The sequence below is a fragment of the Cervus canadensis genome, chromosome 8 (assembly GCF_019320065.1).
Source record: "Cervus canadensis isolate Bull #8, Minnesota chromosome 8, ASM1932006v1, whole genome shotgun sequence".
NCBI lineage: Eukaryota > Metazoa > Chordata > Mammalia > Artiodactyla > Cervidae > Cervus > Cervus canadensis.
In genome coordinates, this window is record NC_057393.1 from 13,034,842 (window position 1) to 13,060,446 (window position 25,605).

Here is a 25,605-nt window from a genome sequence, read left to right on the forward strand (position 1 = left end):
CAGAATGACTCCTGGCTGAACAGAGGAAGCAATTTGGAGGGGGTGATAATGCATGGCACCCTAAAGAACTGCATTGTTCCCCCTACTTAGGAGTGGAAGAATTACAATAAAGAAGCGGAACCACACATTCTTTCTTTCAAAGTGCCTCTAAACAGTCCTAATATTAGCTGTGGTCTCTGAACTTTTAATGACACTGAGAAAGGGCTTTCTGCAAAGCACATGGATACAAAAATTCCCAAAGAATTTGCTGCAAAATTAACCTGCCAGCCGAACATTTGCCAAAGATACTAATTAGTCACATTGACAACAACACTCTCTGGCCAAGAAATGGGCTGAGGATTTTTGAGATGATAGAAGGGGTGATATACAAATATTTTGGGTGAGACGTAATCAGTTAATTGGTTTATTAAATTATCAAACCATTGTTTGCCCGAAAGAGCAATAAAACTAACTAAATGAATAGTCACCTCTTTGAAGACTTCTTACATTAATTATGTTTATGCATCAGTCGCAGCCGCCGTGTTAGACAAAGGGCTCTTTATCTGTACATGCCATAGCTACAATGTATTGTGGTTCAGATGATGGCCTCGACTTTATGTCTACATAATTACAGAAATCTTATCCCTTTTGTGTTTGCACATCATTTTCGGTTTTTTGGAATAGTTAAACTCCATTTTACTTTTTAATAACATTTTAGAAATCATTGTGATTCAGGTAAACAGAATTTGATTGCTTTGATGGATTGAAAATGGTTAGCTCAGCCCGAGTTTATTTGATTTGTTTCTTTAGGGATTACAAAGAATAGGATTTTATCTCCAGACTGACAAAAGAGACAAACTCTGCATTTTTGCCCGTGGAGTGGCAGGGTTGCTGAGCCACACAGCTCCTCCACCAGGGAGAAGGATTAGGCAGGAGCTGGGATTTTATCCACCATCTGAGTTTTCATTCCGTCAGACGTTGGTGGTGGTGGTGGGGCGGTAAGGAAGGGGAGGCATGCCTTATTCTTATTTTACTTAGAATTCTTAAGTGGGAGGAAACCTGGGTGGTGGCCTGGCACTAAATACAGCAAATCCCATGGAGGTAATCTGCTGGATCGACCCTGTCCTTCTCAGCTATAGTCAACTTAGGCATAGGCCTCTCTGCTAATTGAATGCATTTTCGAAGGCAATGTACCAATTACTTGCCGGGTTCACCTTGAGACCCCTCCCTGGGGATTTCCCGCAAGATACTCTGATCCAAGACCCCGGCAGATTGTGTGGTGTTTCTGACACCGCTCTTCATTTTATCCGGTGTGGCCTGAACTTTGTACGGCAGGAAGAGAAAGGAAAACATCAGGGACAATACGGAGAAAAGTGACAATGTGTTGCAAGATTACCTGTTCTTGACACAGTCCTCTTGCTCGGGAGGGTTAATTAAGACCCCTTAATTCCTGGTTCTTCGGAAGATCATGCACCTTCTTCGTTTGCCCAAACTTCTTTAAGCTCTGACTTCTTGGGGCACAGGGCTGTGGAGACACGTAGCTAGCCAATTTTGAGTTGTTGGGTTTCAACTGTTGTTTAGTCGCTAAGTTGTGTCCAACTCTTGTGACCTCAGGGACTGTAGCCCTCCAGGCTCCTCTGGTCATGGGATTTCCCAGGCAGGAATACTGGAGTGGGTTGCCATTTCCTCCTCCAGAGGATCTTCCTGACCCAGAGATCGAACCCGTGTCTCTTGTGTCTCTTGCTTTGGCAGGTGGATTCTTTACCACTGAGCTGCCAGGGTAAACCCCACCGTGTGTAGTAACGAAGTGTAGGGAGAAAAAGGCATAGAGATTTATAGAAAACCTGGATTCAGACTCCAATCCTGTCTCATCACCTGTGGACCTTAGACAGATTTCCAAATCTCATTCACCTTGGTCTTCCCGGGGCAGGGGGGGTCAGTGGAAGGAGTACATTAGTCCACTTGAGCCCCTGGCACAGGGCTTGGTGTGGAGCAGATGTCCAGAGAGAGCTTGTTGATGTTCCTCGGTGTCTATGGAAAGCGTGGCTATTGCCATGAGGCACTTGCTTTGTGGTTGAGAAGGCCATACACAGATGAAGACCAAATATTTTAAGCACACTGGCACCTTTTTGCCCTAAGAGTCCCTAATGAGGGATAGCGTTTTAAAACAACACATATAGAGTTACAGGAAACCTTGTTACATCGTGATGGGGTCTTTTGATTGTGACTAAAACAGGCCAATTTCATACAGATTCCACACTATGAACAATCACAAATGTTCAGCAAATAACCACATGCAAATACCTACCAGGTCAAATCTCATTACAACAAATCTAGCTGTTAAAAAGCAAAGAACAACTGCTGAAAAAAAGTGTCTTTAATGGCACTAAAGTGCTCCTAGTCTTATTTGCTGGTTAATTGATTTAAGAAAGGAACTGATGCAATAAAAATAATAGCTTGGGTAATGCTTTGAAATTTTATACAATGCCATTTGGTTTTAATAAACACTTAATCCTGGAAATATGCAGAGTAAACTCATAATCAGAATTAGGAGATGTTAATCAGAGAAGGCTCTCAGGTGGAGGTGTTGTTTTTCATTTGTTTGCTTTTTGTTTTTGTTTGTTTTTGGAAAGGCGAGGAAAGATGAGATTGAGAAAATTCTCTCTACAGAAGGCAGGGATTATCAAAATCATGGTGAAAAGAGAGGCCAGCAGTCTGACAGGGGAGGAGAAAGGCTGGCTGTGGGTTAAAAAAATGACTCCCAGGCCAAGGACTCTAAAAGATGGGGTGAGTTTGGGGGCTGAAAATGACAATGGTATTAGAGGAAAGTCAGGATTTACTGAACACTCAAGAAACTGGCCGCTCAAATGATTTGCCACTGCCTTGGAAGCTTTTAATATACCACAGGTCCCCAACTCTCCCAGATAAAATGATTTCTTTTAGCATCACTTGCAAGGAGTTGAAACTGTCTTGCAGATATTGGCACATGGAATTATTCTCTGTCTCTTACTGTTTGTGCTATGATGTATCTGCCTCGGGGTTGAGGCTATACGTGTGGGTAAGTCCATGTTGGCATGGATGCAGTCTTCCTTCTCTAATCTCCTTCTCTCCACTGGGAGTTCTTCGGGAACATCACAAAGCAGCAGGACCCTTGGGGCAGGCAGGACCAGGCAGGGGAATTGAGGAAATGGGGCGAGGCTTGGGGTGGGGATGGACCACATCAAGGGGCACTGGACTTGACAGCAGAGCTTTCCAGTCTCCATGGCCACAAAGGGCATTCCTGGATATGCCTCCAGGTGGTAACATGACAATCCTAAGTTCTGAGGAACTGAACTGTAAGACTGAGAATTGTGCTAGAAGCCAAAGAGAGCCCGCAGACAAAGATCAGATGGGTTGGAACCCCAGGCAGGCAGACTGGTGAGGTCAAGGCCAGCAGGGGTCTGCACTGAAGGTGACTGGTATCATAGACGTGAAGGCGTACCACCCAGTGCCACCTCGAAGAGGGATTTGCTGCCCAGCCACCGGGAGCAGGGTCAGAAGACAGCTTCCACCCATGAGCATGTTCAGGGTCACCTGAGACAGTGCCTTGCCCGGGGTCCCACCCTTCCTTGGGGAAGCTCACATCCAACGACTGGATCATCCAGGCAAGGATATAATGGCCTGGCCACTTTGCCATAATACGGGCAATTCTACAGGTCGGTGTTCCTTCCAGAGCTCCTGCCATCTTGGTGGAGTTTTAGGACTACATGACTTACTCTTCCACCCATCTTAATTCCTCCCCTTCCTTCAACAGGTGTTGAGCCCAACAAACATCTTGCAGCCCAAACTCCATCACGCATCAGCTTCCAGAAAACTCAACCTATGCCAGGAGGGGAGGACTGTGACCCTGCCAAGAGGGAGAGCAAGAGAGCTTTGCAGATAACAGGTGCTCACATTTTGGTGGGAGCAGAATTAAGGAGTCCACAGGCACCCGCTGGGCAGGAGAGCAAGCGGAATTCTGGAGCCTCAGGAAGACAGGACAGGCGTGGGTAACCAGATGGGGCAATGAGCCCGGTACGACACCACTACGTGCCCCTAACCTGCTCCCTGGGGCAGGATGTCAGGTCTGGTGTGGGCAGCTGAAGCCAATAGGTGAGAGGGCAGGTGAGTAGTCTCCTCTGACAAGAAAGAGGGATGCATGAAGAGATGAAAGTGCAGAAGCTAAGTTCCACTGACGTCTTGAGAAAGCCAAAGCATCTCCTGGCAGGTTCCACATGTCTGTGTGCTTGCATGTATGATTGGAGTATAAAGCCACAAACAAGTCAGGGGTGAAGAGTGCCTGCCGTCTGACCAGCGAGCAGCGGGGGTTGGCACAGTCTAGGTTCTTGGAGATGGTACCTACTGGTTGCTGTGGAAGAAATGGGTTTGTTTATGCAGTGTCTGGTCTTGTCTGTGGCTCTGAGTACCTTTCAGCATTCAGGCCTCTGGGACGGAAAGCAATGGCTAACAGGCATGCTTCCAGCCAATTTACGTGTATGTAAAATTATTTAACTTGGTACTGATTTCTTTGCTTGTCAAACATTCTCTTTAGAGTTGGCATGCAGTGTAAAATGCTGCATTCTTTTTGTCAATCTGCTCTTGCAATCCACTTCACCAACTGTCCCAGAAATGTTTTTCAGAAATGATGGATGACCAGTGGTATAGAAGGGTATCTTTATTTGTAAAGGGTAGGGTACCTTGAGCATCCATCCTCCACTGGGATAACCTTGTGTCTGAACCTTGCTGGAACGGAAGATACACATTTAGGTTTTGAGGAAGAAAAATGACTTCTCTTCAAGGACAAAGTTCTGGAATTTATATATCATAACACCCAAGGCAATCACAGCTGATGATTAATTCCTAATGAAAGCTAAACTTAGAGCAATTTTCCTTGATGGTTCCATTTCTCATTTGCCTTCAGTAATTTTTAAGGGATAGTGAGCATTTAGGAAGCCTGGAGAGGGTATCTCATGTAAAAAATTGTAAGATTCAATTTATTCCCCAGATGAAACTTGCTGGTGAAGCGAGGTAGAAAGGTCCTCTAATTTTCATTTCATATGTAAATATGTTGTGATTGATAGAGGGAAAATTCTTTACAGAGTGTGAAGTATGGTTCATTATGCTATTTGTATATAGCTTTCAGATTCTGAGAAGTCTTTGAATTATGACCTCTGAGGAAGCTACAGACAAGCAAAATCAAGGACAATAGCACACATTGTTTTACGTCAATGTAGCAAATTGATTCTACAAGAGTCTCAGCTCACAGCAGATGGTGTGACCCAAAGAGTTTTACTTGCTTTCCTTGCACTGGCCTGCATCTTAACTGGTAAGTATTCGATGACGGGAAACCTCATTCTCCATTTTAAACAAGGTCGTTTTCTGACTTCAGTCTTATTTCTTTAAATTTCTGGCCCATCCTCCCTCAGATTTCAATCCTACAGGCAGGTGCCAACCCAAGAACTTCATGAGGCACATTTCTTAGTGCCCCCTGGACCAGGTCAGAGACTGAGCATGGAAACAATGTAGATGTCTTGTTTCTTTCTTTGATGGGTAATGGGATGCCTCACAGACTTATTCCAGGTGTCTTACTGAGGAGCAGAATCTAAATCTTTGGTTTGTCATGGAATGGGTGGTGAGACTGTTCACGTAGCTCTGCTAATTCCCTGATGGGATGCTCTGACTGCCCTAAGAATATATCATTGAACTTTCTTTCTTGATATCTGTCTTCCTAGCCAGAAAAGAGAATTTCTGCTTAGTCAGAAATGATGACTCCCCATTGTAGAGTCATGATGATGGAAACAATAGCAGCCATTTATTGAGCATCTACTATGTGCAAAAAACTTTACAGGTCTGTCATTTTATTTCCCCAATAACGTTAAGGAGAGGGACATGACTATCCCCACTGACAATGAAGGGAACTGGAGTCTAGAGAGATTATGCAATTGCTGGAGGACACAAAGCAATAGAGTCCCCAGGTTTGCCTGACCCTAAAATCCACGCTTGTAATCACCACTGCTGAGTTCTGTCAAAAGTATGATGGGACCTCTGGGGAACGGGAGGGTGGGGTGGGAGGTGGTTTACTGCACAGTGATGTCCCATCAATCTCACTACTGCCAACTCCTGGTACATATGTGCAAAAATTCATTAGACCCAGAAGAGCTTGTCTGAACAGAATATGTGTCACTAGCCTGATTAGCTATTGCTTAGATATTATATATATAAATTATATACTTACCAGATATTCACCAGTTATTAGTCAATGTCAATTAGATATTAATTGGATATTTATAATTAATTAGTGAATATTAAATAGCAATTGTGCCAGTTTCAATTTCTACCGGCAAGATAGAGAATCTATACCTTCTCCACATCCTTGTCTACATCTGGATCTGGTATTGCCAGCTTAAAAAAAAAAATGTTCAATATGATGGGTAGTGAAATTCCATCTCACAGAAATTTTGATTTGCATTTCCTTCATTACTGATAGGTTGTGTTCTGTATTGGCCATTTGGGTTTCTTTTTCTATGAATTGCCAGTTCACATATTTTTCTTTTTTTTCTGTTAGATATTTATCTGTTAAGAATTGATTTACAGGAATTCTTCTTATAGCCTGGATACTAAGATTTCATTGATCATGTTATGTGAGCTGCAAATATTTTCTTCTAGTCTTCTCTGTTAGCTTTAAGGTGATTTTTGCAAAAGTTTTATACAATATAATTGCATACATTAATCTTTGTTTTTGTTTTGCTAGGTACTTTTGCATATAACATAGTTTATTTTTTTCTAAAGTTTATTCTTTTTTATTTTCACAACAAGGCATATATTACATCTGAAATGCATTATTTTTCTTTGGTTTGAGGTATTATCTAAATTTATTTTGCAAAAAAGAATAAGCAGTTTTCCCAGTAACCTTTATTATGATTACATCCTTTCTACTCTGATTTATAATACTCTTCTCCCCTATATCAAGTTTCTATGTGTTTGTAGGTTTGCTTCTGAACTGTGTCTAACTTATGCCAATATTGATATATTAGTATATCTTGATAGAAAGCAAGTCATGCTTCTTTATTCTTCCTCAAATGGCTTATTGTTATTCTTAGTCATATGGATTTTAGCTTAGGCATGCCAATAATCTACTAAAAAATTAACTTATTGTCTGACTAACTAAATACCCTGATCTTTGGGGTATTCAAGGACTTGATTATACAGTGTGCTGGCTTTCATCCTCCAGGTGAATTCATTCATTAAAAAAAAAAAAAAATTTATCTGCAACTCACCTGAACTAGCTTTAAACCTGAATGTTGAGACACATTTTTAAATCCCCAGTCTGTGTATAATTAAATAAAAGTCAGGATTTCAGCCAATTTAATTAGAAAACTGAATCTGAGGTCTACAGGTCAGAAGATAGCAGCTTTGGGACACGGTAATTGTAGATAAGAATTACATAAAGTCATCTGAAAAAGGAAGAAAGTCATCACTGCTTACAATGTATCCTTTCGGTTGCATTTCATAAAAGCAACCACCAGAGGGCAGAATGAGCATGAGAGTCCAACTCACTACCTCTGGAAAATGAAGATAAGTGCATCCTTATTAGTTCCCACTAGGACTATGGCATGTTCAGTTTGTCCAGAGGTTAGAACTTTCATTGAGGGAGAGATCTTTTCCAACTGCTATTCAAGATGACGTGTGTTTCTGTCTTATCTCAGTTGAAGCGTTTTTTTCCCGAACATGGTGAAAAAAAAAGCTCACTTCCTAATTGTTGAAATCAAACCTTTGACTTCTGTCACAAGGAAATGCTGTTTAATGAAATTTAAAAGGAAAAACCTCACTCCAACCACTTATCATAATCTCAAACACCCTAATGCAATGTCAAGTGACCCACCAAATGAAATGTTTCCAATGGGGCTATTTTCTAGCTGACCGCATTATTTTGTTCCTACTGATAAAGGGTCTAGTTTATTTAAATTGAAAGGTGATGGGTGTATATTTCACAGTCTGGGCACTTTTTGGTGGTAACCGGTCCACCTTTGCTTGTGTTGCCAACACAAATAGCATGCTTTTTTAGAGTACTGATTTTTCATAAATAGAATAACACATGGCATAATTCTCTTTGCCAAAGGAAACAAGCCAAGAGACAAACGTACTTTTTCCATCCAGGCTACAAAGAAGGAAAAAGACTCTGAGCCTTCAGTGGGGTGTACCTTCAGTTCAGCACGGCTTGCTGAATGCCTGTTAGGTGTTCTTCTTTATTTGAGATATCATGGAGGCCCCCATCTTGCCTTTAATTAAATGAATCTCATTTGGGAGTGAGGTCTTCAAATTGGGGATAGTCATTCAAACATCTAGAAGATAGGATCATTTAATGAAGAAAAAAATGATGTTTTAACATGGATCTTGAATTTTACTAAATACATGATAGCTAAGAGGTTTCTAATGACTGTGATTATTATTTGGTTCAAAACTTCTTATTGGTGCTCCAAGAAATCATTCCCTATTTGTGTTCAGGGCAAACCCTAGCTGGAACCTCAGCTCCGATGTTTCCTCCTCTGGGATGCTTCAGCAGGGAGCGGCAGCTCTTCTTTCCCTAGGTGTCCCTTGCCCTTCCTTACCACTGGTCAGGCCAACGCTGGTTTGCATATTTATGTTCCTGTTAGAACAGAGACCACGGGTTGCTGGTCATCTTTGGGTCCCAAGCACCAGCACGGGTTTGCATATACAACATAAACCAATCAACATTTGCTGAACGAAGGGAGTGTCACTCCTGTCTTCCCAGCCCTGGTGCAGCACCGTCAGAAGGCACCGCCAACCTTTCGCTTGACCATCACGGTGAACCCCAATGTGTTGCTCTGATGCTGGAGCTTCAGCCACGTGGCTCAGCTCTGCACTGGCGTCCTGGTTGTGTGTGTTCTCTGGAGTCCCGCGCTATCTGAAAGCTGATGTACACTAGCTTAAATCCAACGCTTTTGACACTTCAAAAAGTTGAATCTTTCATTCAACATAATAAATGACTTTCCTGTGCCCAGGAGTTGAAGGTTTATGGCCTGGGAGGGCGAGGAAGTGTAATGAACAGAACATAGCCCTTCTGGATCTGGTAATAAACACTCAGATATTCTCTGCATAAGTGAAAAAAAATGAATGAATGATTCATAGGATTGGAAATATTGAATATACTAAGAACAATACATGTAGTAAGTGTTTACTATGGGCTTCCCAGGTGGCGCTAGTGGTAAAGAACCTGCCTGACGATGCAGGAGACAGAAGAGACACGGGTTTGATCCCTGGGTTGGGAAGATTCCCCTGGAGGAGGACATGGCAGCCCATTCCAGTGTTCTTGCCTGGAGAATCTCATGGACAAAGGAGCCTGGTGGGCTATGGTCCTTGGAGTTGAGAAGAGTTGGACACGACTGAAGCGATTGAGCACGCTCCCATGCAGATGTTTAATGTATGCTGGGATCTATGCAAGTGATTGCTTTAAAGTTTTATCTTGCTTAGTCTTCGAAGGTCTTGAAGTGGGTGCTCTTGGCCCCATTTTATAGATAAGAAAACTGAAGCTCAGAGCAGGTGAGTCTCTCACTGCCATGCAGCTAGTGATTCTGAACAGAGATTTGAACCCAGACGTTTTGACTCCAGAACCTGTGCTTTTAACCCCTGCATGTACAGCAGAATTCCTGGCACGTGGAACACATTAGATAAATAACAGATGAACTCCCCTCTCCTGATCTTACTGCGCTGTCTCCTAAGGCTTTCAACAAAACTATTATGGAGTAGTGAAGGTCTGAAAAATGTTATGTATATTTCTCTTCAAGTCCTGGCCCTTCTGATCTTTCTCTAGTAAGGAGATGTCTGAAGTCACTGTGTGTTCAGTGAAGACAGGACCTCAGGTCTCCAAGGCAGTGGGCCTCCTGAAGCTGAGTTGTAGTTGTTCAGTCGCTAAGTCATGCCTGAGTCTTGGTGACCCCGTGGACTGCAGCATACCAAGCTTCCCGGTCCTTCACCATCTCCTGGAATTTGCTCAAACTCATGTCCATGGAGTTGATGATGTTATCTGACCATCTCGTCTTCTGTCACCCTCTTCTCCTGCCCTCGATCTTTCCCAGCATCAGGGTCTTTTCTAATGAAGCTGGGATAAGACCCCAAAGCCTGTGAGTCTGTCAGGGAGAGAACTATGGTTCAGCCATCACAGTGACATTCCTCTTTTTTTCCAATAGCATCAGAATCACCTTTAAGATCCCCAGTTGGGAACAACTTCAACTGGCGGGGAAGTGGGGAGTGGGGAGTGTCACAGGGGATGGGACAGAAGCCAGGATTTGCCCTCCTAAATCTGGCCCAAGCGATAGAAGGCATCTTTGACCTGAAGAAGTGTAATACAAAGAAAATCCTAATTGCTACAGCTAAGTAATTAGAAGATCCAACCTATAAATCATAGTGTGGGCAACCCCTTTAATTATGTGCACGATTAAATAAGTGACTAACGTGCCTTCTTCCCTAGATGAGCATATTTAATATCCTGTAATGGCAACAAGTTTCGAGCCGATTTATCGTCATTTTGTTTGGTCAGATGATTTTTCTGCATTTTAATGTGTTTTGTGGTTACATATTTGCTGTGAACAAACAATGCTTTTCCCAGGTAGCGTGCTTCAAAGGACTGGCTGCATGATTTGTTTACAATTCTTTTAGGCCTCTCAGAAATCAAACAACATTATGTACTTATTTTTAAGTAGCTGCACTAAAATCTTAAACAGCCTCCTTAGAGTCTTTCTTTCTCTGCCGGTTTGTACACACACAATAATACAATATTTGAAAAATGGTCAATTTCCTTGAGTCTTATTTTTGACACGTGGCGGTGCAGTTTTGTTATGAAACAACTGTCCAATCAGAAGCATCTATTAACTCCAAAATGGTATTTTAATTGAGAGGAGCTAAAGTCAGTCCATTGGAGCATGCACATGGTATTACATTAGGCATGTCACTGAAATTTGAAAGAGTGATGATAATAATATGACAGGAAATTTTAAACAGACCCTCTAAATCTTCCCTGGAGAAGGAAATGGCAACCCACTCCAGTATTCTTGCCTGGAGAATTCTATGGACAGAGGAGCCTTGTGGACTACAGTCCATGGGGTCATAAAGAATCGGACACAACTGAGCGACTTTCACTTCACTTCACTTCTAAAAGCTTATGTTTAGGTTCATTGGAGTGGTGGTGGGAAGATTTCAGGCATTAGAATCAGGTAGATTTGAAAAAAAAAAGAATCAGGTAGGTTTGGGTTCCAATCCCAACTCTGCCTCTCACTGGTCTGATGAAGTTATTTATGTTCATTGAAACTGAATTCCAGGAAAGAAAAAGTAATCCTACCTGGCCTTACAGCATTGCTGTGAGAACTGAAGACACTGCATGTTAGGCCCCACCGTGGCACCTGGGGTCCAGGAGGTTCTCAGTACATGCTAGCTGCTACTGCAGGTGTCACCCGAATAAATCTGGGGCTTCCTGCTCACAGGATCCACAAGAAACTCAAATCAGACTCAGAAAGCCTCGAGGATAATTTGTATATCCCTACACAACCCTTTCTTGCCCTCAGGCCGCAGAGTGAAGATTGTAGACACAGCACAGCCAAATTTCTTAAATACCATCTTTATTCACCTTTCTCCCCAAAGTTCCTCAAATCATTGTTCTCCCTGTCCTCCCCATCACACTCAGCCCATACCATTTCCTCTGATCTGGGCTCCCAGCCATTGCCTCAGTCAGCAGAGCCAGGCCCAGAAGCCAAGCACCGAGGAAATTCTCCTCCTTAGGAGGGAGGAAGAGGGCTAAAAATCCTGATGCTCTTATATTTTTCTGTGCCCATGAAACCCTGTCAAGTTGCCATGTTTGACAGACATCATTTATAACAGGTAGGATATTAGAGTTTATGCTTTTTGTGGGGTGGATGGAAGAGGATGATTTGGAAGTCTGAGAAACTTGTCTTCTGGAAGAGAAGGTGAAAAGTGAAAGTGAAAGTCACTGAGTCGTATCCAACTCCTTGCGACCCCATGGGCTATACAGTCCATGGAATCCTCCAGGCCGGAATACTGGAGTGGGTAGCCGTTCCCTTCTCCAGGGGATCTTCCCAACCCAGGGATCACACCCAGGTCTCCTGCATTGCAGGTGGATTCTTTACCAGCTGAGCTGCCAGGGGAGGAGAGAAGGTAGGGGGAGTCAACAAGCATGATCATGGAAGGGCTGGAGCAACAAGGGGCAGAAGAGAAGAGAGATGGACTCTTACAGTCCGGGCGCCCACAGCTCTGCCTGCTGCAGTGGTAATCCACAACTAACGTGTATGGAGCATTCGTCACTGTTCTCAGCCCCCATGTCTATCCTGATGAATTCTCATGGCCCTCAGAGGTGGGAACCTTACTGGCCCATACTGCAGATGAGTCACCTGAGGCCCAGCAGGTCTAAGTGGCTTGTCTGAGGTCACAAAGCTAGAGCTCCAATTGCAAGCAGCCTGGCTCTTACCCCTATGATATCCAGTCCCATGGTTGCAGAGGGGGGTGCCCAAGGAAACTTCCACACTGAAGATTAGTCTGCAGCAAACAAAAGCTTTTAGAAGAGAAGAAACGAGGTCTTTGGCTGCACAATGGTGTCCCCAGTGCCTAAAACTGTGGGAGCATGGTTGATAAACATTTGGGAACAGGTGTCCACTGGGTGGGGGATGAATGCGCTCCTCTCCCAGTGGGGGAGAGAGGTAGGGATCTCTCTGCAACCAGGCAATTGAGAATTCTCCCACCAACAGACTCCAGACTCAGGGGGCCAATACTAGGGTTTCATGTCACAAAATAACCAGAGATCCAGAGAGAACACAGAACTATTAAAAATTTGAAAGGCTGCTACGATGGTGGGAGTAGGGGGGTAAGCAGAAACTGCTCTTTTTTAAAATCTGGCCTGACTCCACACTTTCACTGCCAAGGGCATGGGTTCAATCCCTGGTCAGGGAACCAAGATCCCACAAGCTGTGTGGTGCAGCCAGAAAAAAAAAAAAAATACTGGCCTGGAAGCATAAGGAGTATATCCTTTGAATAAGCCCTCCTCCCAACAGTATAAAAGGATGAGGGGAGAGTGGAGGCGTCGGGGAGGGTACCTGGCGAAGGAACACCATCCCCCAAGAAGAGCAAGGCAGAGGCAACGAGCAGAGATGTATGTAGATACTGTTGTTTGGCTCTTGTTTTAAGACGGTTCGTTGAAGGTAAGGAGGACATTTCTAGGGTCCTGGCTTAGGGGCCCCATTTAAACAAATGCCTTTCTAACCCAGTAATACTAACCCTAAGTCAGCTGCAGCCTTAGGGAACCGCTCTGCCCCTGTGGACATGGGAATTGTCACTGTATTTCTCGATGGGACTGGAAATGAAAGCAGAGGAATCAACGCAGAAGGTCGATTTCAAAAACATTTTCTAATGTGGTTTTTCATACTCTGTGCGAGGCTTTGGATTAGCATCCAAAAATGAAGGTTATTCCTTTCTACCCGGCTCTGATTCTGAATCTGTCGAGGGCCACCCGTCCTATTTAGTGTGGAGAATTTCACAGGAGGTAAACAGCATCTGGGCATCACTTACCTCCTTTGATGTTTAACACAATTTACAATGAAAGCTTTGGGAGACATTTAAAACCGTGCAAGGTCCTAAATCATTAAAGGAATGTGGTGCTAGACTTAAAAAATGATAATTGAATGCATTCAACAATAAAGCTGCCAAATTTTAGTGGCCTGTTTGCTAGAGGCTCTTTTGGAGAAACTGAGCTAGATTAAAAAAAAAAATAAAAAAGCACACGGCAGAATTTCTCAAGTAAGAACTTAGTGTAATATAAATTAAACATGGACGGATGCAGGTAAAAATGAAAATAAAAATAGATTAGCTAATGATATAAAGGACTTCTCTGGTGGCTCAAACGGTAAAGCGTCTGTCTACAATACGGGAGACCCAGGTTCGATCCCTGGGCGGGGAAGGAAATGGCAACCCACTCCAGTACTATTGCCTGGAAAATCCCATGGATGGAGGAGCCTGGTAGGCTACAGTCCATGGGATCGCAAAGAGTCGGACACGACTGAGCAACTTCACTAATGATATAACAATGCTAAATGATCAGAACAGAATCCTACTGGACACTTTTTGGAGTGTTTGACAGGTCTGTCACCCCTATCTCTGGGCCTCTATAACCATGGTTAGACCATTTGCCTGGGACAGTCCCAATTTATATCTGTTAACCGGATGTAAAGGCTTCCAGTAGTAAAGAATCTGCCTGCCGATGCAGGAGTTGCAAAAGACTCAGGTTCAATCCCTGGGTCAGGAAGATCCCCTGGAATAGGAAATGGCAACCCACTCCAGTATTCTTGCCTGGATAATTCCGTGGGCAGAGGAGCCTGGTGGGCTACAGTCTATGGGGTCGCAAAGGGTCAGACATGACTGAGCGACAGAGCACACAGGCACACACACATCCTGATGTGAAAATGTTAAGCTCTTCTTATGGAGACCTTCCAAAATATATAAAAATATACAGAATAGAATAATAAAGCCCCATGCATGCTTACTGCTTCTTCTGTACTATTTTAAAACAAATTCCAGTCATCATAATTATAAAAGATAAGAACCTAAAGAAAGACCTGGTCACAATACCATTCTCACACTTAAAATAATGAACCTGTAATCCCCTCATACAGACAAATATCAAGTCAGTGATAAAATTTCTACCCCCCCACCCAGTTTTTGTTTCTTTGAACTGAGATTCAAATAACTGTGTGCATTGTGGTATTTTACTATACCCATTAAGTCTCTTTCCATATAGTTGTCCTATCTCTCTTCCCTTCAGCTGATTATTTTTATATTATTATTAATTCATGAATTTAAGTTTACTTATCTGTTTCAATTCATTACAGTTATTATCTTTATTGATACTCAAATTGTCCTATGTTTGGCCAGTGGGAAATTCTTCAAGTTGGCTCTTGAGTTCTTTGGCAAGATCCCAATAGTCTTTGATAACGTTCTTGCTTCTCATATAGCAAGAGTTTTCAGGTTCACCTTGTACTCTTCCTGCTCTAGTGCTGGGATCAGTTATTGCTTTGAGAAGCCCCTGGGTCCTTTTAACGGGACACAGTATTTAGAAACCACAATCTGGGTGCTGGGGTGCTCATTCCTTCCATTTGATCATGGTTTATAGGCATTTTCAGTTGATACAGCTAGGAAAAATTTATTTCTTATTTTAAAAATTATTTATTTTTGGCTGTGCTGGCTCTTCGTTGCTGCGTGTGGGCTTTCTCTAGGTGTGGCTAAGTGAGGGCTACTCTCTACTTGTGACGCCTGGGCATCTTATCCCGTGGGCTTCTCTTGTTGTGGAGCATGGGCTCAAGGGCACCCAGGTTTCAGAGTTGCAGTGCACAGGTTTAGCTGCCCCATGGCATGTGGAATCTTCCCAGACCTGGGATCAAACCCATGTCCCCTGCATTGGCAGGTGGATTCTTAACCATCAGAGAGGTCCAGGACAAATTTAAAGACAGAGTACAAGTTTATGCTGATACTTCCAATTCAAGTTTGGCGATTACAAGATTTTTACTTAAAATTTTGTCTTACATTTGTATCTCCAGTTTTGCATGCCAAGCATGCTGAATCACCAGTCATCATGCTAAAGCCTCTTCTGCCATTTTGATCAAATTGTTATCTAGGAGATTGCTTGGGAAGAGCTCAGGAGAAAATCACCTTGGATTCTTTCATGTTCATAACATTTTATCTGAAGTATTTATATTTCAATGTTAATTTGACTGGCTAAAAATACACAAAGTCACATTTTTTGCCCTTTATTATGTTAAAGTATCATTCCATTTTCTTCTGGCATAAAGCATTGCTATGAGGCAATCTGATGATAATCTTAGTTTCTTTCTAAGTGATTTGGCTTGTTTTTGGATGCCCAAAGGATTTTCTTTTTCTTCAAGTCCATTCATTTTTCAAGACGATGTTGCAATATTGGTCTTTCTGGGTTATCTATCCTTCCTTCCTTCCTTCATTCTTTTCTCCCTCCCTTCCCACCTCTTCTCTCCCTACCACCCTCCTTCCCTTCCTTCCTTCTCCTTTCTTTTTATTGCCCACAGCATGCCCTTTCAATATATAGTTTCAAATGATTTTCATTTCAGGAAACTGTTCTTAAATTTTAATTTTCAGTACTTGTTCTTATCTACAAGTTTGGTTTCTGTCTTTAAGTAGGAAGGGGAACTCCTATTATACATATGTTGCTTCTTCTTTTTTTTAACCTATCTCCTGTATCTTCCATTTTCCTTTGAATCTTTTTTATCTCTTTATTTCCTTTTAATTGAAAAAAATTCTTGTCACTTTGCCTTTACCTTGTAAGGCATTATATGCTGTCTACTCATTTATTTCTTATAACTTTGTCTTCATTTATGAAATAATTTATTATTTTACTTCTAAATTTTTCCTAAATTTAAGAAATTTAAATCCTAAATTTACTGCTAAATATTTCTAAATAATCTCATGTCTGAGTCTGAAAAGTTCTGACTTAGGATTTTCTTTCATATTTTCTGTAACTTTATGCCATCTTTGTTATTTCTCTTAGCTCATTTTGAGATATTGCTTTCTTTTCTTAGGTATTTTGTGAGCATGTCTTTCTGATATGCTATTATTCTCTTTTTAAAAAATGATAACTTCATCTAGGATTCAACTGCAATCATACTTTGTTGGTTGTGTTAGTCACTCAGTCCTGTCCGACTCTTTGCACCCCATGGACTGTAATCCATCAGGCTCCTCTGTCCGTGCAATTCTCCAGGCAAGAATACTGGAGTGGGTTGCCATTGCCTCCTCCTGGGGATCTTTCCGACCCAGGGATTGAACCCCAGTCTCCTGCATTGCGGGTGAATGCTTTACTGTCTGAGCTGCTAGGGAAGCCCTGTTTTGTTTGTTATTATCATGTAAAATGAGATTTCCTTTACTTTTAGGCAAGGAGGAGTTAGAACTTTTCCCCCCCTAACTTTAGATCTCTTTTTTTTGTCTTTTTCTCTACAGAGTGATACAAAGTATAGCTTATACTCTGGAGAACTTCCTCTTTCATTACCTACCCACAGTTTTATCTGGATCTGACTGTTTCCTTTGCTGTCCCTGCCCTTATACTCCCAGAGAGGAGATTTGTCCTGGAAGGAGACTTTGGTTTGTTTCTTTGAGAGTTCATAGGGCCCACACTACTGCTGTCTCTTAAGATACGGGTTCCTGGGCTTCCCCGGTGACTCAGCAGTAAAGAATCCACCTGCTAGTACAGGGGACATAGGTTGAATCCCTGGTCTGGGAAGATCCCACATGCTTCTGGGACAGCTAAGCCTGTGCTCCACAATTACTGAGCCATGCTCTGAAACTAATGAAGCTTGGGTGCATATAGCCTGTGCTCTATAAGAGAAACCACAGCAATGAGAAGCCTGTGCACTGCACCTAAAAAGTAGCCCCTGCTTGCTGCAACTGGGGAAAGCCTACACACAGCAACAAAGATCCAGCACAGTCATAACTAACTAGCTAAATAAATAAATCTTAAAAAAAATCTCTTTAAAAAAAAGACAAGGGTCCCCAACATCTGAGATCTAACATCTGATGACAGGAAGAGGAGCTGATGTAAAAATAATAGAAAAGTGCACAATAAATATAATGCCATTGGATCATCCCCAAACCATCCCCACCTCCTGCCCCAGTTCATGGAAAAACTGTCTTCCATGAAACCAGTCCCTGTGCCAAAAACATTGGGTACTTTCACCTTAAAATATTTTCAGAAGACTTTGCACTCCTCTGAAAATTGGATTGTGCAAAAATCTCTGTTTCAATTGTTGTTTTCACATTGTCCTGCCATGTTTCTAGTATGGACTCATTAGGGGTTTGGGGTGGGGGTTCTCCTGTTTTCAAGTTCATTCAATCTCCCCTAGCTACCTTTTGCTTCCTCCTTCTCAGCTGATAAGTACATAATTCTTGTAGCTCTTAAATATTTCATTGCTTTTTGGAGTTAATGGTGATACCCACCACTTAGTTTTTGTGGTAGATATTGTTCACGGGTTTTGCTTTTACTGTCCTAGTTCCTCTGACTATAATTGTGGGAGGGTTGTAGAGATTATAAATGGACACTTCCACACTGCATATTCTCAGCATTCCCGTCTAATACAATTCCTAATAGCATTCCCTTTACTCTCAGAAGTGAAGTTTGAACAATAAATTACATGGTTACCCTACTTATCCTCAATCAGAAATCCAAAATGACTATGAAAATTGAAAGATTTTCCAACTCATTTGGGGGAAATTCAAACCTGACCTGAATTCATTTGATAGCAAAAGCTGACCTGGTCTGACTTAGAGCTGTTTATAACTTTTATATATTCCAAGTACTATGAATATCAGTACTTTTTTTTTTCTCAGAAGTGTTCATGTTTTTAATCTTAGAATATGGCCCAGGACCCGGTGATGATGTTATGTAACATACAGCATATGAGCCACATTACCACTTTAAATTATGAAAAGTTGTAGAATCTGAAACATCTTTGGACCTATAAATTTCAGACGAGGAATTATAGACCTGTAAGGAGCTTTGCCCTCATTGCCGTTAAAAGTTGCAGTAGGGTGGGGCTTCCCTGGTGGCTCAGTGGTAAAGAATCCACCTACCGCTGTAGGAAACATGGGTTTGATCCCTGGTCCGGGAAGATCCCACATGCCGCTGAGCAACTAAGTCTGTGCACCGCAACTGTTGAGCCTGTGCTCTAGAACCTGGGAGCCACAACTATTGAGTCCATGTACTACAACCTCTGAAGCCCAGACTCCCTAGAGCCTGAAATACCCTAGCACCCGAAACAAGAGAAGCAACTAGAGAATGGGCCCCACTCTCAGCAACTAGAGAAAGACCTTTGCAGTAATGAAGACCCAGCACTGCTGCTGCTGCTGCTAAGTCGCTTCAGTCGTGTCCGACTCTGTGCGACCCCATAGACGGCAGCCCACCAGGCTCCTCTGTCCCTGGGATTCTCCAGGCAAGAACACTGGAGTGGGTTGCCATTTCCTTCTCCAAGACCCAGTGCAGCTGTAAGTAAATAATTACAGTCGGGTGAGTTTCTGTCCCAAGTCAACTGCAGGTTTTCCTCCCCCTGGTGTTAGGCATGATTGACCAGATCGTGGGGGATTGATTTAATCTTCAGCCCCGCTCTCCTCCCAGGAGGTTTTGGGGGTGCAATGGAAGGTTCTAGTCCTCTAATCACTAGGTTGCTTCCCCAGGCAACCAGTGCCTGGCCCTTAGATGCTATCCAAAAGTTACCTCATTAGCATAATAAAAGACACCTTTGTGGATCTCCTCAGAAAATTCCAAAGGTTTTAAAAGCTCTGTGCCAGAAATGGGGACAAAGACCAAATGTATATTTCTTTTTATAACACCGAAGGCAGGGTGGAATCAGGGGACATCTGGGGAAGGCATTGCTGAAATTCAAAGAGAGGAAGCTGGTCCTGGCAGGTGGCTTGGAGGTGGGTTTTTTTGCTCAGGACCATGTGTGTTCTTCTTCCAAAAGAATACACCACATACTCTTCTGGAAGTTTTAAATGTGCTATTTTTATGATAATTATGTGTTGCAGGTTTATAGGCGTCCCATGTTTGATGTAGTGATTTATGAAACAATGACACCATTTCACACCTTTCGTCCTAGGGTTTTGAAGAGGATGACACATTTTCTCCTCTGAGGAAGCCAATTAATTAACCTGATTCCACCCTTCCCACAAAGGAGGGTGTTGCACACCCATTTTAGAGCTATTAAACTGAGGCCAGGCTGCATCCTTAGCTCTCTCAATTCTTCCCTGTGCAATAAGGGAGTAGAATTTCAATTTCAGAATATCCTCCTCCATACCTTTTTGAACCGTTGGAGCTTATGTGTAGGTAGAAATGAGAATTGTTCTGGAATAATTCTAAAATCTTCACAATGAAGAAAGGGGCAGGAATTCTAGATAGATAGTTGAGCCCCCTTCCCAACTGTATTTGAAATGAAAATGTGTTCTCAAACATGAGCAAATTCAGCTCTGGGCTTGGAGAGAAAAGGCAGAAAAGAGGAGGGCAGGCAGGAGGGTGTTCCTGGGGAAATCGAGTCATGTGTGTGTCCTCCTGTTTCTGCAGTTCGAGACCCCCATCTTCTTGTGAGCATCTGCTAGGGGGAAACTGTGTCCTCAAGAAGTCCTAGTCCCACCTTCCAGTTTCTTGCTTCTTTGAGGCTAAATCCTGGCTTAAAAGATTTGCATTATGCGTTTCGTGGCTCTAGGGATAAAGAACCCACCTGCCAATGCAGGAGATGTAAGACTTGGGTTCAATCCCTGGGTTGGGAAGATCCCCTGGAGGAGGGCATGGCAACCCACTCCAGTATTCTTGCCTGGAGAATCTCATAGACAGAGGGGCCTGGCGGGCTACGGTCCATTGGGTTGCAAAGAGTCGGACACGACTGAAGTAACTTAGCATGCTAGGCAAACCAACTACTTCATCTGGTGCTCAACCGAAGTGAAGGCAATTTCTTCCAGGGCTGGGGGAGAAACACCTCTATTAAATGGGCTGATGAGCCCCAGCGGCTTCAGTGGAGGTGTGACACAGCGCTGTGCTTATGGGGGACTTCACCCATCTTCAAGATTATTAGGATTTTACACTATTTCCATGGTCCACGTTGACCATAGGTCCTAACCTCTGTGTGGCCCTCTCCTTCCTACTTCTCTGCTGTGGGTTCTGAGTCAGGACCCTTCCAAGTGGATCTAAGAAAGCAGTGGGCACAGAATGACCCATTGTATGTGATTGATTGTACTTGTTTGCCAAAAGGCAGTCAAGTTGACCTCGGCATTTTTCTTTCAAAGTCATGTTCATGTGTAATTTTGAGGGCTGAGGCATCTCTAGGAACTTAAGAACTTGAGGGTAGTCAAGAGTTCTTTGGATTCAGGGCACATTTAATCATCTTTCCTTACTGAGTGTGAGAAACTATTTCTCCTGTCTTTCTTGGTGGAGGAGGAAACAAGACAGTGCCAGCCACATATGCGTGTGTGTCTTTTCTGATTGGTCTTGGTTTCAGCAACAGGCCAGCTGGCTGTTTAGGAAAAAAATCAAGAGCTCAGTGCATATTGCCTGCCTTGGTCTGAATTCTCCTGCTCTGCCAAGGACTTAGAAGGGGCAGCATCTGCATCCACGGCTGTCATGGGCATTCAGGCTCTTGGATAACAAGATAAAGGGCAAAAGCTGAATTTTCTCGTGCCAAGAGAAGGAAGAGTATTGGAGCCAAGAAGATCAAACCAATGCTGCCGAGAGTGACTAAATGGTACCCATTAACCTCTGTCAGTGCCGGAGTCCAGCAATGGGAATTTTGCCAGAAATCAGCCCCAAGTGGAAAACAAGGTTTGGCTGGCTCCATATTACCATAGGATGGAGGCATGGGGATTTCCAGTAAAAGCAGCTAAGTTGTTCCATTCCCCAGCCTGCAAAGAGGAATCTGGGGCTGGAACCAAGCATTCTGTGAACTGATGGGATGCAGGTCCAGGCCGTGTCCTGTGGAAGAAGTGGACAAATGCAGTTCTTCCTTGCTGTGGTCACGCTCCTGGCAGACAGCTGCTTCACATGGAGAGTGTGCATATCATCACTGGCCAGGCGTTGGCCCACGTTGAATATCTGTCTTCTGAGAACTGCCTCCATGTTTCCTGTTCCTGGCATCCAGGAGACTTGTAGTTTTCTACTGCCACTCAGATTCCTTGGCTCTGCTCCTCAATGTGGCGAGAAGTAAAAACTCCTCGCCACATGTTAAACAATTTCATGCACTTTGCTCCAGAGAAGATTGGAGGCACTGATCACCTGAGGGCATCACTGGAAAACCTGCAAGCAAATATCTGAAAGCCACCCCGGAGATTTCTTCTCTTCTTTCTTTGATAGGTTAGCATCCTGGCTTTGTTTCTTAGCAAAAATCACCTTCCCCCCAACTAATGATACTGGATTAATGAATTTAGGTGTTTGCTACAGTCACCTAAATGAGTCAAAACTCTGCCCTGAGTTTTATGGAACAGTTATTAACAAAGGTCATTTATTTCAGGCAGAGAAGCCTCAAATTTGGCCAAGAGCCTGAAAAACCATCTCTGCAGAGCAGCGCCCTCCTCTCATTTGAACAACTTGCATTTCGGTTGTTGCTGATCAGAGTTACTCCTTCTGATCTCTTCTGGATCTTGTATTAATTGGGTTTCTCTTTCTTCAGTCTTTCAAGCTTTTCTAGTCACTGACATTCAGGAAAAATGGATAACTTATTGCAAGAGATAATTTTGTTTCTATTAAATGTAGCAGGTCAGCAGAATTCTAGGCTTGGATGAGGAATCTCATTCAATTCTGTCTCTGGGACAGGAAGGTAGAATAGGAGCTTATTTGTAAAAAGTCTTTATTAAAGGAAATCCCATAAGTAATTTTGGAGCAAATGTATTTTAGAACAGTGATTTAAAATGACAGGTTATAACTAAAGTAGTGCATTATCAGTATTTTTAAAAAGTAAGTGAAACAGAATGGATCAGAGTGTATCACACACAGGAAGGGTAGGGATCATTTCTCAAAATTTTGTTTCAATTGCTTGGGTATAATTGAGTGGGTTACAATGGAAAATATATTGCATCCAGTGGTTCATAGTCAAGAAATTTTGAAAGTCACTGTTGGGTATATGAAACCTTGGGTTCTATCTAGTTCTGCTGCTGCCTCTATGACCTTGGGTAAGACATTGCTCTCTGATGAGCCTCAGTTTCTCATCTGAAAAATGACAATTGTCTATAAGTGTCCTTAGTTCTGAAATCCAATGATTAAGTAAAATTCTCAAAGGAATCCATATCAGCATTTAATAATTATCCATTTAAAAAAATCCTCCTGCAGAGTCAACCTCTATCTTCCGTATTTTGGAAAGGCATGACTTACCAAGTTGCTCCGAAGAACGCAGACCGCAGAGAGGAACACAGCCCACGAGGATGGAAGCTGCTTCAACAGACTGGCTTGGCTCGAGGACAGTCTCTTTGAGTTTCCTATAGATGTTTTATACCAGATTTCTCTAGTTACACTACAATTATATTTCAACTACATTTGAAAATACATACGAATCCTCTTTTGGATGGTGGGTGTGGGTGGGTGGGGAAGGACAACTAATTGCTCAGGAAACGCTGAACTTGGTTAATTTGGAAACCACTCCCAGCTAACATTGAGCCTTGGGCCACTCACAGTTCCTGCTTTGTGTTATGACTAATGGGATGTCAAAGAAGCCTTGATCTAATAAGAGCAACCAAGGAGACTGAGTAAGCCGGGCCTGGGAGGGGGTATTGGCAGGGTGCAGCAGTGATTGAGAGCTTTTTATTTCTGGGCTGAGGTTCTTTCAAAACAATCTTTTAAATTATTGATCCCATCATTCATAAGTTCATAACAGCCTAATTTGGAAGGCATCTCACACTATGACTTGGATCTTGTTATGCTTGTTGAGAATCAATCCTCCAAATTAATATCCCACTAAATTCACATAGAGAAAAACCAAGACCTCTCAGGTACAACCAGAAGTCAGCTGTGTTGTGGGAGTTAAAACATACAACTTTAGGGAGGGGTTCTACTATAGCGCTGGTATAAGTGTTCCAGGAATGAATGTGTCCTTCAGGTTCTTAAATCTTGGATCTGAATCTAACTTGTTTGCAGTATGGACGTGGCACAGAATCATTGCCGTCATCTGCATTCATTGTACTTAATTCCTTCAGTGAATTTTGTAGCCTCAGCAAAACATCAGAAGCAGAAGGAAGCGGGCAGATTATTTCATTCATTTTCAGGAGAGGAAAACAAGGCAATCCCTTCTAGCTAGCCTTTCTGTATGAGGTGGCATTCAGTGCTTTTGTCTCTTTGCATAAATTTTAAGGTGATATTATTTTGCTTTTGAGGGTTTTCTATCAGCAACCAGTTGGCTAATTGTGGATGAAGCTTTGCTTTACATGGACTTTCCTGATACTGAATTTCGGTACTTGGTAAGCACATTGCCTCTCAACCACCCTACGAAAATCTAACATCCTCGATTCACAACCCAGTCCTCTCAGAACTCAAAGCCAGAGATGCCTTGACATGTACAAGAAAAGTTGGGGAGGCTTTTATTAGCTTTGATTTTGACTCCATTCTCATAAATTATGCAAAATGTGTCACTTATATGAACAGCCCAGAAGAGCAGTTGCCAGTTGTAATATAAAAAATGATACCACAGAAACTGACACCCGGTTGTGGCAGATACCCTGTCAAAAGAATGATTTATAATCTGGAAATACAAGCAGCAAGAGGGGCCCACCAGCCAGGGCTGTATCATCTAAAGCAATCAAATCCCGCAAATATAGAGCAATTTTGTATTACCATTTCCAAGTGCTCCCCACAATAAGGACTCTTGTATGCCCAAGTTTAATATTCAGAGCAGAAACCACAAACTCTAGCAGCCGCTCCTGGTCAAGATAGTTAATAACAGTTCCCAGGCAAAGGCAGGCAGTAATAGCATTGCTCCAAGCAGCTGGGGATTTGCCTTGTATGTCAGCCTCTCTCTCTGAGAACTAGAAAACGATGGTAGGTCAGGCATCCATTTGCTTTATGTATTGATATAATTTCATCAGAATTTATGATGTGGGAATTATTGCACAGGCAAGAAATGTAATCTAACCTTCATCTCACACAATGCAGGAAAGATATTATGTTTTTGAGAAAAATATACTGACTTGTTGAATCAGATTATGCATGTGCAATCCTAATGGATTTCAATATTTCCTTGGACGAGTCATTGCTATTTGCATCATATGTATTAAATTGGTTTGTGTAGAAGATGGTTTTACAAATAAAAAAGAATTCTAATGCTGTTTCTCCTTTCATTTTCTCAAGTTCTGGCATGTGAATTCATTACTGGTAAATTTTAAACATCTGTGTGTATGTAATAGTTTATCCTAATTTCCCTAGCCTATATTTAGACTTTTAATATCCAAATATTACAATAACATATATGATTCTCTTTCATCCTCATGAAGAGTTCCTTGAGCTTCAATTGTCAGATGCAGTAATGCTGGTAGTCGTTAAGGACTATCTTATAAATGATCATTGCAGTGAGTCCATATGTCCTGTTGTTTGGCCCTTGAAGCCATTGGATTATCTTGAGTACTACAGTTTTCTTCCAGTGGGAAAGTGAATATAAAATATGTTTAAGAATGAAGGGTTTTCAAGATCACACTTACCTCACGTAAGAACTAAACATTCCTCGAATCAAAAAATCTTTCCATTTATTTTTGAGAAAGAAATAACAACTTACAAATTTCAGAGTAGTGCCCCAGATCTATATGTCTGCAGAAGAGTCTTTATCTAGTACTTTTTGATATGGCTAAAGACATGAGTGTTGGATAGCAAGGAGATCAAACCAGTCAATCCTAAAGGAAATCAACTCTGAATATACACTGGAAGGACTGATGCTGAAGCTGAAGCTCCCATACTTTGGCCACCTGATGCAAAGAGCAGACTCATTGAAAAAGACCCTAATGATGAGAAAGATTGAGTGCAGGAGGAGAAGGGGACGACAGAGGATGAGATGGTTGGAT